The 11,316-nt window shown below is 42.0% G+C and overlaps 1 long non-coding RNA gene across 1 annotated transcript; it reads right to left on the reverse strand.

Moving 5' to 3' along the window:
* Positions 1-2,283: 2,283 nt before the first annotated feature.
* Positions 2,284-9,057, reverse strand: LOC141730628 (uncharacterized). The gene is made up of 3 exons (XR_012582215.1): positions 8,774-9,057; positions 4,386-4,582; positions 2,284-2,661 (listed from the first exon to the last, which is right to left on the reverse strand). It is a non-coding gene; the product is annotated as an uncharacterized LOC141730628 (long non-coding RNA).
* Positions 9,058-11,316: the final 2,259 nt, after the last annotated feature.

Genomic DNA, 11,316 nt, shown 5'->3' on the forward strand with positions numbered 1-11,316 from the left:
GAATTGGTTTCCCATTTACTCAATATCCACAAAAATAACAAAATAAAAACTGTCAAGACAGAATAATGCTGCTGAAAAGAAAAAATAAAGCTCAAAAATTTGAGAAAAAATAATTGGACTGAAACAGCTCCAAGTCAGATTAGCATTAAATCTTCTTAAGAATGATGAAGGCTCTTGCAACCAAAGGCAAGATATTTCATTAGGCTGAATCTGCATATTTAATTCTCAGCGTGCCAATTTAATGTAATATTTTTTTGGTTATCAGGGACCGTTCTTTCTTGATATACAATAATAATGACATTGCATTTGGTTTAAAAGTAGAAGTCCACAATCAAGGCAATCACAGACTATTAAGTGCTCAGTCAAATCCCAATCAAATTGTGTTCAAATGGGTTAAAGGGAGACAGTCAGAGCTGCCAATCCCAAAATACAGCCCAGCCCTTCAGCCCATCCTGTGACCAAAGGAATAGCACTCTCTTGACTTCAGCAGACCCTGTGATGGAAAATATTTCAGTCCAAAACAAAATTGGCCTGTAATCTGGGTAAGCTATTCAGAGCAAACAGTGGCAAATTTAGCCTTTTCTCCTGTTCACAAATCATCCATGGATGGACTTTGTTGTTTTAATGCCTTTGCCTGTATTTGTCTGACAAATACTAAATATAGAAATAGCTCAGCAGCCTGGTGACATTGATTATATCTTGCATTATCTGTGGTAGATTGTGGTATATGACTGGTCCTTTAGGTTACACTGCAATTTAGCCATAGAGCAAATATGTTAAAATACCAGTGTAAAATGTACTAAATCAGATCCTCATGAATTTTAAAGCCTGGAGTCTGAAGCTCTTCCTCAATCTGTTTACCAAATCAGTGTGGCTGCTCTCAAATTAAAGTGCAGTGCCCCATAAGCAAGATCAGGCTCATGAGCCATCATAAACCCACTCTGCACTTGTAAATGGCAGCTGATTCAGCTGTAACCTGAAAGCAGCTTTTGGGACCAGAGCATTAAACATTTCCAAAAGTTTCTTACATTGTCAACCTTCTAGATTCTTTCAAAATCATCCAGCATGCCAGACCGTGGGTTCTGAGTTGAGTGAAGTGTCTGTCCTCAGTAGGCACCTACTGAAATGCAACAGCAATGTCCCCTTTGTTTTAAAATGTTTGTTTTGTAACAATACATGTTTGTAAATGTGTGTGTGTTTGGGAAGGGATTGATTGAAAATAAGATCATAATACTGAAAAGAAGAAAATCTGCATTTTTGTCCAACAATGTAGAAATGTTGCATGTAAGGAGGCAAGATATGGAGGAAAATTCCATTTAAAGGGTTGAAGGCTCAGTGTGATGGCACAGAAACCAATGTCAGTGTTTGCTACTCTGAGCCTAATTTTGTCAGAAATTGCTGCTTAAGGACCTCAGGTGTCATCTCTCCATGGAGGATACAATGTACATCTTATGGTTTAGTCTTTTTTCCAGTGCCAAAAGGGCAGAGCCAGGGCTGTAAACGTCTCCAAAACCAGACTGGAGAGGGCTGAATCCTACCCACAGGCACAGGCTGCCCAGAGAAACTGTGGATGCCACATTCCTGCCCGTGATCAAGGCCAGGTTGGACGGGGCTCTGAGCAATCTGGTCCCGTGGAAGGTGTCCCTGCCAGCTCCAGGGGGGTTGGGCTGGGTGACTTTTGGAGGTCGCTTTGAACTCAGATCTCTGTCTGTGAGACGGCTGAAGGATATCCAAAAATTCCTTGTGCCCTGAGTGGACGTTCAGCCAAGAGAATACTTGTTCCATAGTTACACAAAACCTATTTATTACCTGTGAGAGATCTGATCCTCAAGTATGTGCCAGGGAAAGGAAAGTATTCCCAGGGTCATGTTGTCTCCTCTTGTCTCGGATGTTTTGCAGTATTTCTCTCCAAGAAGAAAACTTTTCTTGCTTATGTGCCAGTCTCTTGAAAAAAGAAAAAGAAAAACAACCAAAAAAGACAAAAATTCCCCTTCTGCCGACATTCCCTTCCGAGTCTGGGAACCTCTATTGTCTTTTCTCTGGTAATAAATGATAATAATTAAAGGCAAATACACAATAATTAGTCACACTAGGTTTATCCATCTGGCATACCTGTATCTCATCACTGTGTCTTTGAAACAGATGACAAGCACCATATTGCACAACATCCTGCTAATGGGTCTGAGCAGGGAAAAAGAAGGTAAAAGGGTTACAAAAAAAAATTAAAAAAAAAAAGTAAAGAAAGTAAAAGAAAAAAAAAAAAAAAGAGGTTAGCAACAGGGACTGGCTGACATTATAAACATTATAGAACATTTTAAAAAATAGTGGTGCCTGACTCTCAAGTTATAAACCACTTAGTGGCAGATGGACTTTTGACTGGGGGTTAGAAAAACATGGAAATATGCAGCCCTTGGCTTAAACTACCTCCTCCTTGAAATACCTGTACCTGACATACCTACTGTTGAAACAAGGATCACTTCCTGGAAGATTTTAGCTGGGCATGCAGATGGATGAGGAAAACAAGCCATGCTAAAAGCTAACTGAAAATTTGGGTTTGTTCTGAGGATAAGACATGACAGACCCAGTAATCACCTATTTTGGTCCCTCTTCTCTGGGTTGATTGATGCACACCAGGAGTCTCTCCATCACTATCAGGGCTGCCTGGGAAAAAGCAGAGAAAAATTAATACAGCAAAGAATTTTCAACAAATATTTACTTCTTTTTAAAAAAAATGATCATAAAAGTCTGGCATTTGATTTCTGGGAACTTGTGAGAAGCAGAGATTTACTTGTATAAATAATCACAGGGAGCCAATTTCAGTCACATGCATTCAGATTTCGATTAAACCTCCACAAGTGCTTCAGCTCCCTTGCAAAGAAAAAGCAGAGCCTGGCATGCTCTGGGAGCTGATTGTCTGGTTGTAATGATTTTTGGGTTGCAGTGCAGTCATGCCCAAGACACCCTCAGTGGAGCTGGGCCCTGCTATGTTACCTAGCTGCATAAAAACAAAGAAAGCAAACAAAGGCAGCGCCTGACCAAGAGCCTCCACAACCTTGGTGTGAGATGAGCATCAAGCACAAAAGTGATTTTGTGCTTCCCCAGGTCTAACCTTCCTGAGCCTGATAGCTGAAAGCTACCAGATGGCACTCTCTAAAGCAATAATATTATTTTTTAAAGTGTAATAGATTGTAATAGATTTATAATAGATTCTGAGGTGGAAAAAAAAAGTAATTTGTAATTTACACCCACTACCCATCCAAGCTTCAAGGCAAAATCTTCCTTCACAAACATCAAGCTGCCCTGTCACTCGCACTCTGTGAAGATTTGTATCTGGCTGGGATTTAGGGAACATCTCAGTTCTGCCTTTGCAATGAAGGGGCCTCTTCTGTAGGTGTTGTAGAGCTGAAACCCCCACCAAGTAATGGGTGGTTGATATTGTGCCAGAAGCTGTACCATTTTCTGTTGAACATCCCAACCTCAGGAAGAGAATAAACACGACCCTGACCAAACTGCACTCAGAAAATGCAGCCAGGTGTTTGCAAAAATGGTAATGGCACATTGGTTCATTTTCATGTAGTTCTTGTGCATTAGGATCCCTGATCATACAGGAAGATAAAGAAAATAATGCAAAGGGTGAAGGGAGGCTCTGCAAGTGATGCTCCCCTAACATCTCCCACTAACTCTATCCCTGACCATATGGACATAGGGAATGCATCATTAACTGAGTTGGGAGAACTGATTTATTTTTTTTTTATACACCTGGAGATTATTTTGCACAACTTTGCCTCCCTGAAGCATTTCAGCCATGCTAAGCCCACTGGCATACATCACACACAATAAGCTGTGATGCTCTTGCAATAGTCTGGAAATGCAAAAAAAATTGTATTGGTCTGCAAATGAATTGTCTCGCTCAATCTGGAAAGAACCATGAGGCTCTGGATGGGAAACTTATATAAAACCAGACCAAAACCCTGGAGTTTGTCATTAATTCTTCCTAGGTAAATTAACTGGGGACAAGCTTTTCAAAATACTTCCTGTACATATTTTCTATACAAAGAGACCTTTTCTTGTTTGTTTCTCTCTTCCTCTGGACAGTCCCTAGTGATGATTTTCACAGCTCTTATGGAAGCAGCTCATTGTTCTGCGGAGACTTAATTAAAGTGTACTTCCATGTGAAATTAGGCTATTGTATTTATTTAATCTTTATGGTAATTGCTGTAGAAGGGCTGTGGCTGCCTGCATCCTACTCTCACACCCACGTCCCTCCCCACCCCAGGGCCGCCCCTCCCTGAAGGAAATGGCAAGTTGTTCTGCCCTGGTTGAACTCCCCATCTGCTCAAGTGATGCATTTGAACTTTAACCCACAGACAGCAATATTTGCTCACCATGCCAGCGTGGTTCACAGGCTTGAGGTGTGCTGGAAATGCTCTGCAGAGAGAAATGTGTTGGTGGTTTTCTTCTCCCAGGTCCCAGCTGATTCTGCATTGACTTCTTACAACTGGGCTGACTTCTTAGCAGAGCTCATGTGGTGTTTCACTCTTTCTGTGCCAGTCCATAGGTCTTTCCCAGGCTGAATTTCATCCTGAAATGATGCACTCCATTGTCATGGGAAAGCTTTTTCTTAAAATTAAAAATTAAATGTCTATGAGTCCAGCTTAATCACCTGAAATGTTAAAAAACAATATCAATGAACATACAATTGCCAGGTATCATTTATGTCCAAATATTGTCCAAACAAAGTGTAAAATAAATCTCTGGCACTTTTTGCTCTTGTTGGGGGTAGGAGGAATTGGTTCAATTTGTTTTCAGAACATTTCTACAGTGAGATGGGTCTGTTTTCCAAAGAGATGTTGGTAAATTGAAAACAACATCAGGTTTTTCAATTTGTTTTCAGAACATTTCTACAGTGAGATGGGTCTGTTTTCCAAAGAGATGTTGGTAAATTGAAAACAACATCAGGTTTCCTTGACTCCACTGTGCCTGGAAACATGAGTAGAATTGCAGTGAGGAAGAAAAATCAAATAAATGTAATTAAAGCCTCCAAATGGTGGTGTGACACCAATGTGATTGGCATTTTTTATTCTGTCCTCAAAGACTGAGCTCCCAAAAAGTGTTTGTCCTGAGATGCACCAGCAGACAGGTGATCTGGCCCCCTCTCAGGTCATAGCTAAAGTTCAAGTCTGACTCAAGAGAGTCACATCACAGGAAGAGGAAAAATTGAGGTCTCTGGCTCATCACTGTAAAGATGAAATTGTATTTTCTGTCATACTCTAACATCCTGTTTGAATTACTATTTCTGCAATCCTTTCTCACAGAGGGAGGATTTGTATTTAACATAATTTTGCAGATTGGTTGAATAAAACACAAGAATCCAGCTTTTCATAAATCAATTGTCTGAAGGACAGATTATAATCCAAAGCAATTCCAGAAATTCTCTCATCTGTCTTCTGCCAGGTGTGCATTTTATGCAATTGATAACCTCCACTTTGTTTCCATATGAACCGACTATTCTCTTTCATTCTGTCCCACAGGGCTCCGTGCTGGCCCTGGTGCTTCTGAAGCTCTGAATTGGCTTCCTCTTCTAAATCAGCATGAGGAGTGAATTATTATTGCAACATCACATCACTATCACTCAGATTCACTTTGATTTATCTGCAGGCTGATCCCCACAGTCCAGCTCTGCTTTCTTGCTGGGTTTGATGCAGCTATTGTTTCGATTCTGGTGGTGGAGACGCCGTATCTGTGCTCTTTCTTTGCAGTTTGCCTTTCTGGGTGGTGGGCTCTGTAACTCCATCCTGACATAAGGGACACGTCCACCACTTTGGAAGAAGATATGAGAAACCACTCACTAGGCAAAAATGGAATAATTCATCTCCACTGCACTGCAAAAGCTTTAACCTAATCCTTTGGGCACAGAGAATTGCTTCAACTCAGGGTTTTATAGCCATTCAAACTTTTAGTGTTAACCCTGACTATTCCTCTTCTCCTCAGATGTAACTATCTGATGGCTGTACAGATCCCCACTGAAGTCTGACTCTAGGGAAACCTTCCCACAAAATTAACTTTTCTGACACTCTAATACCTGAGCTAGTATTTCTTATTCTGTTTCATTTTTTGTTGCAATGACAACAACAAGGTAAAGAAAGGATGATTCATAACTTCTGAAGAGGCAAAATATTCAAATATCTGGATGCTCTGGATGGTCTTTGAGGATGACCATTCTTAGGTGCTGTGTTTGCATGTCAAATGAGGCATATTGCAGTCTGAGAGGCCTTGCCATCTTAGGAAAACACCAGATTTATTAGGTACCTAAAACAACCAAAGGTGTAAAAAAATGAGTAATCTGCTCTTTTGCTTGTTTTTCCCTGGAGCAGGCTCAGTTTTTAGGTAAAGGGAATCTGGGGGATTGTTTGTGGGACTTCAATTTGCTTTTGTTTTGCTCTGTAGCTGTGACCTCAGCTATCTGCAATCTGTTCCTACACATTTCCCCTTGTGCAGGTCCAGAAAATGGGGGCAGGAGCTCAGCAACTCAAATGAGCTTCCACCTGCAGCCCCTCCTGAGCACATCTCCTTAGACCTCCACCCTATTTGGAATTCCTTCTTTTCTGCAGTGTCTCCTCTCCTCGGAGAATTGCTCTTTTATTGAGCTTATTTTTGGACTCCAAAGGTGCTGTCAGGAAAGGCAGAGATGACAGCTCTCTTTGATGCAAACCAGGTAATACCACTGCACTTGCTGGCATGTTGTACCTACAGGAGTGTAGGGAATGCATCTGAGGGGATGTTTGATCTCCCATGACTATCTCTTACAATTCCCTTTTTTAATATGGTTTATACACACTCCACGTGTGTCCAGGCACTGCAGCACCGAGGGCTGATCTCAAACAGAGCATGGCTGTGTTTAAACTGGCCAGTGTTATCCTCCAACCCCTGAAAAATCCATGGGGCCACACCTGACAGGGCCTAAAGGAAAGAAACAAGGAAAACAAAACAAAAAGCCCAGTGACTACGAACGGGCAGAAACTTCAGCTCCATTATCACTCCCCTTCATCTGCTCAAAAACCCTCGCTGCAGGGGTTGTCATGGTGATGCAGGTTTGACCTCTCACTTTTTACTCTTCCAGGAGCTAAAAAGGTAAAAATGAGCCATTCTGTCTCGAATGAAAATCAACCTTCCTCAGTCAAAGGACGCCAAATTGCTTTTTTTCCCTTTGTCAAACCTGAATGTTTCCATAGGCGACACAGAAATATATAAATAACCAGCACCAGCATCAAGGAGCACCCGTGGGATGTGGCAGTGGCCATGGTGGATGGGGCTCAGCAGGAATGGTCCATCCCTAAGTTTCCTGGAAGTCATAAGGTGCCACATCCCACATTTCCCCTCGTTCTGTCTCTGCAGCCAGCTCCTTACTCAGCCACTTCAGCGTGGGGTTCATGCTTGTGGCAGCTCTAGGGCAGAAAAATCAAATTATTGATTGAACTGTGCAGCAGCCTCATAAGGCATTATTAGCAGCCTGCTATGAGTAGGACCAGAAAGGGTAAAACCATTTATTTTTATTAATATTCTCGAGAGTTGGGCTTTAGCAAACCCCGCCATTTCCCTGGGTTGGCAGCAAAGTCATTGCACCATCTCCTCGTTCCTGGATGAAGCTGGCAATGCACATGGAGGTCCTTCTGTTCGTGTGAGGGGTGGCCTGATGTATTGGGATAGAGCCCTTGTCTGAACTACCAGCAGAAGTAATCTCCTTCTGTCAATTACTATTGAATCTAAGTCCTCTGCTTTGATAACCAAATCCTTCCCTACTTGCTCATTCCTCCCATCCAGTCTCTCCTCCCACCACTTTCACACAGTGCCAGGGTAGCTTGACATGTGAAACCAGCATGACTTCAAATCAAATATTCGGGTTAGCTACAAGCTGGCCTTGAATGAAACATTTGAAGAACCTCTGATGCTAATTCCCTGATGTTTAACACAGTTCCATCAAATCTCTTCCTGCACGAGACTCTCTCTACCAGCTCTACCTTAAACAAGAGCTACTGATTTTTTTGACAGAATAAAAACAACTTAGGTATATATATAAATACACACACACATATATATATTTTACATGTGTGTGTGTGTATTTATATATGTCAAAAATATATATAAAGCGCCAGCCTTAAAATCCTACTAAACTGCAACTGAAGTCTGGAGTCATCTAAAGTTCAAATATTTCCCATGATTTTGGTATGGAATGTTCTGAGAACGAGTGGTTTTGGATGGTGTACCAGTGAGGGAGGTCCTCAGAACACCAAACAGGAGTTCAGCTGCTTTCCAAATACCATTGTCCTCAAACCAGGGACCATCTCTCTGAAGATCCTTCACTCCCACATCTTTGCTTCCACTTTTCCCTCCTTACAGATGAACCTTTAGCAAAATGCCTTCAACAGACAGGGTCTGACAGTCCTTCCTCCCACCCCATGTGCACTCACCAACCCCAGACACACTCCAGTGCCCTCGAAGGTTTTGTGCCTGAGCCCCTGAGGTGTTTTGGCAGAATGAAGGCACTTCTGCCTCCCATACACTCCAGCAGCAGAGCTGTGCTGAGCACCAAGTGCCTCCAGGCCCAAGACTGTCCCTCAGATCCAGCTATGGGACCTTCCTAGACCTTCCCTTTTATTCCTTTGCAAATCAGCACACTCAGTGAGGCACTAGGGCCTCCTTGGCCACCATCTCAAGGAGTAACTTCAAGTGTTTTGAGAGCTGAAGAATACGGGCAGTGCCTGCAATGACCCACCTTTCTCCTTTGCCTGCCTCCCTGGTGTGTGCAACACCTTCCCTCTCCTCATCCACACAGCAGCCTTTCCAGATTGGTTGAATAAAACACAAGAATCCATCTTTTCATAAACTCCTTGTCACAGGGCTCATGCTGCACCTCTTGCTCACTTCTGGAAACATCCACAGACTTTTCCTTCAAATCCATCATCTCCTCCAGCTCCAGCAGAGATCATCCCTACCAGAGTCACAATGACCTTCTGATTCAGTCAGAGGAGGCATGTCATGAAGCAACACAGTAGATTGCTTCAGATGATGCCCTGAATTATGAAAACAGACAGTATAAGTGACAAAACTTCAGGAGTATTTTGTGGAAGGGCATTCCACAGGTTAATTATATCTGTGAAACTTTTCCTTTACAACAGTACAGCCCAGAGAGTCTGATCTGCCTCTATAAAAGGTGGCTGTCATATTCCACACAAGCCATTTCTCTAGCATAAAACAGGCATTCTCTAAGAGTAAGCTTTACAGGGAAAAAATAAATATTTTCTCAGACATAGCCTTTTGTCTTAATTTCAGTTATACCAAAAGCAAATGCACCTCTACTTAGACTTACTTTGGGGTGAGAGGGTTGAAATAATGCCCTGATCCCATTGTTTTTGTATTGTAACACTCTGGATATAAGCAAGGGGATGTTATAAAGATGCTAATTTCTGTATGTTTATGCTCAGAAGTTCAGCCCTGAAATGCAAATTAAAAAGAACTTACCACCACTTTTTCTCTCACTCTGTTTTTCCACAGCCTGAAAGATATAAGTCATTAGATAAATGACTGCCAGTGGAATGCTATAGCTGCAATGTAAACTATGAAGACAAAATCCATAACAACAACAAAAAAAAATAACGCCTCCCTCAGAGAAAAGTTCTGCTTTTCACATTTAAATGTACTAGTTATCAGTTATTCCTGTTCACAGGGCATTAAAATACATGCTGTTTCCCAAGCACTGGTGCAGCTCTAACTAGACTCAAGCTTGGAGCTAAAATAGAACATTTTTTACCAAGCAGTATAATGTAAAACTGTTGTCTAAACATCTCTCCTCCTTACTAGGTCTCTCTACAGTTTTCTCCAGAGAATCCTGCTTTTTTTCTTTATAGCACCATCATTTATGCCTTTGTTTATTAGTGGAATGAACTTGTCAGTAATTCTCTTCCCACCAGCCAACCTTTGTCCCAGCTCCCTACGTGCTCATCTCTCCAGCTTGGATCAGACACAATGGGGAGAGCTCCTGCCAAAGTGGTTTCAACATCAGTTGCTCAGGCTGCTGCAGGGCAGGGAGGTCACCCTGCATCCTCCAGAGCCCAGGGGCCACCCTGGGACCAGGACACACTGACCAGGGCTGCAGTGGCCATGCCCAGGGGTCACAAGTGGCACTGTGAGGTGGAAGGGATCTTGCAGGGTGCCCTGAACACTCAGCCATGGAGCCAGCACAGGCATGGGGTGGGAAGGAGTGTCTAATGGAACTCCCAGGATAGGCAGATTCCATGTGGAATTCTATACTGGGCTGTAAGGTGCTGCCATGGCGCTGGAAGCAACTTTAATGCCCCAAACCCCTGAGATATGAGGGTGATTCTCAAAATTCCAGGACTCATCTTCTGATTTCACCACTCTAATTCACCAGTTTAACCCATACACTGCCTGGACACATCCTGCAGATGCTCCATCCTTCAAAAAGCCAAAGTTTATCTCCCCCCCAATATTTACGTAACTTACAACTTCTGCCTTCAAGGCTGCAAGGATACTTGAGTCTGACTTCGAGTCCTGCCAGAGATCTCCTTCTGTGATTTTTAGGTCTGGGCAAATTAGTGACAAATAAACTCTTGCCTGAAGTTGGAGCAGATGAGCAGCAGCGCCCTGTGGATGGCTCCTCACCGATGCAGGGATTCACTGTAGGTTGAGAAGTTGCTACGTGTCAGCTGATCCATGGCAACTGTCTGTCCATGGCAAATGTGAGATAATTTAGGGCAGTTTAATCCTTTTTCTTTGCCAGTCCACATGATGAGTTTGTGTGGGGTGGTTGGTACACAGTAAATTCACACCGTAATTTACTGAGCACTAATTTCCCAAAGCTTTTAATTTCACAGTGTCTCAGTTTCCTCATCTGTAAAAGAGAGATAATAAATACTTTCCTTTCTGGCAGGAGTGCTCAAGATCCTTCAGCAGTAAACATAAAAGGAAACATTTTAAAATAGTTACTTACTGAAACTTAATTTTTGGTGTAAACAGTTATTTGTGTCTGATCTTATACTACAACAGTATGAGACTACATGTAGGAGGAAATAAAATTTGAAAATTAAATAACTTATGTTAAAAATAACAAGGATATTGACCATAATATTATTTATATGCAACTGGAACTACAAATATTTTATTAAAGCTTTCTGTTTCAATCCATCTGTGATTCCTTATAAAGAAAAACTAAAATGATGTATTTGCCATAAAGATGCACTAGACTGTTTTCTTTAAAAAGAAGCAACATGTGTCAGGAAGGCCTAAACCTTATATTTC

Source organism: Zonotrichia albicollis, chromosome 11 (genome assembly GCF_047830755.1).
Source record: "Zonotrichia albicollis isolate bZonAlb1 chromosome 11, bZonAlb1.hap1, whole genome shotgun sequence".
In the NCBI taxonomy this organism is placed as follows: domain Eukaryota; kingdom Metazoa; phylum Chordata; class Aves; order Passeriformes; family Passerellidae; genus Zonotrichia; species Zonotrichia albicollis.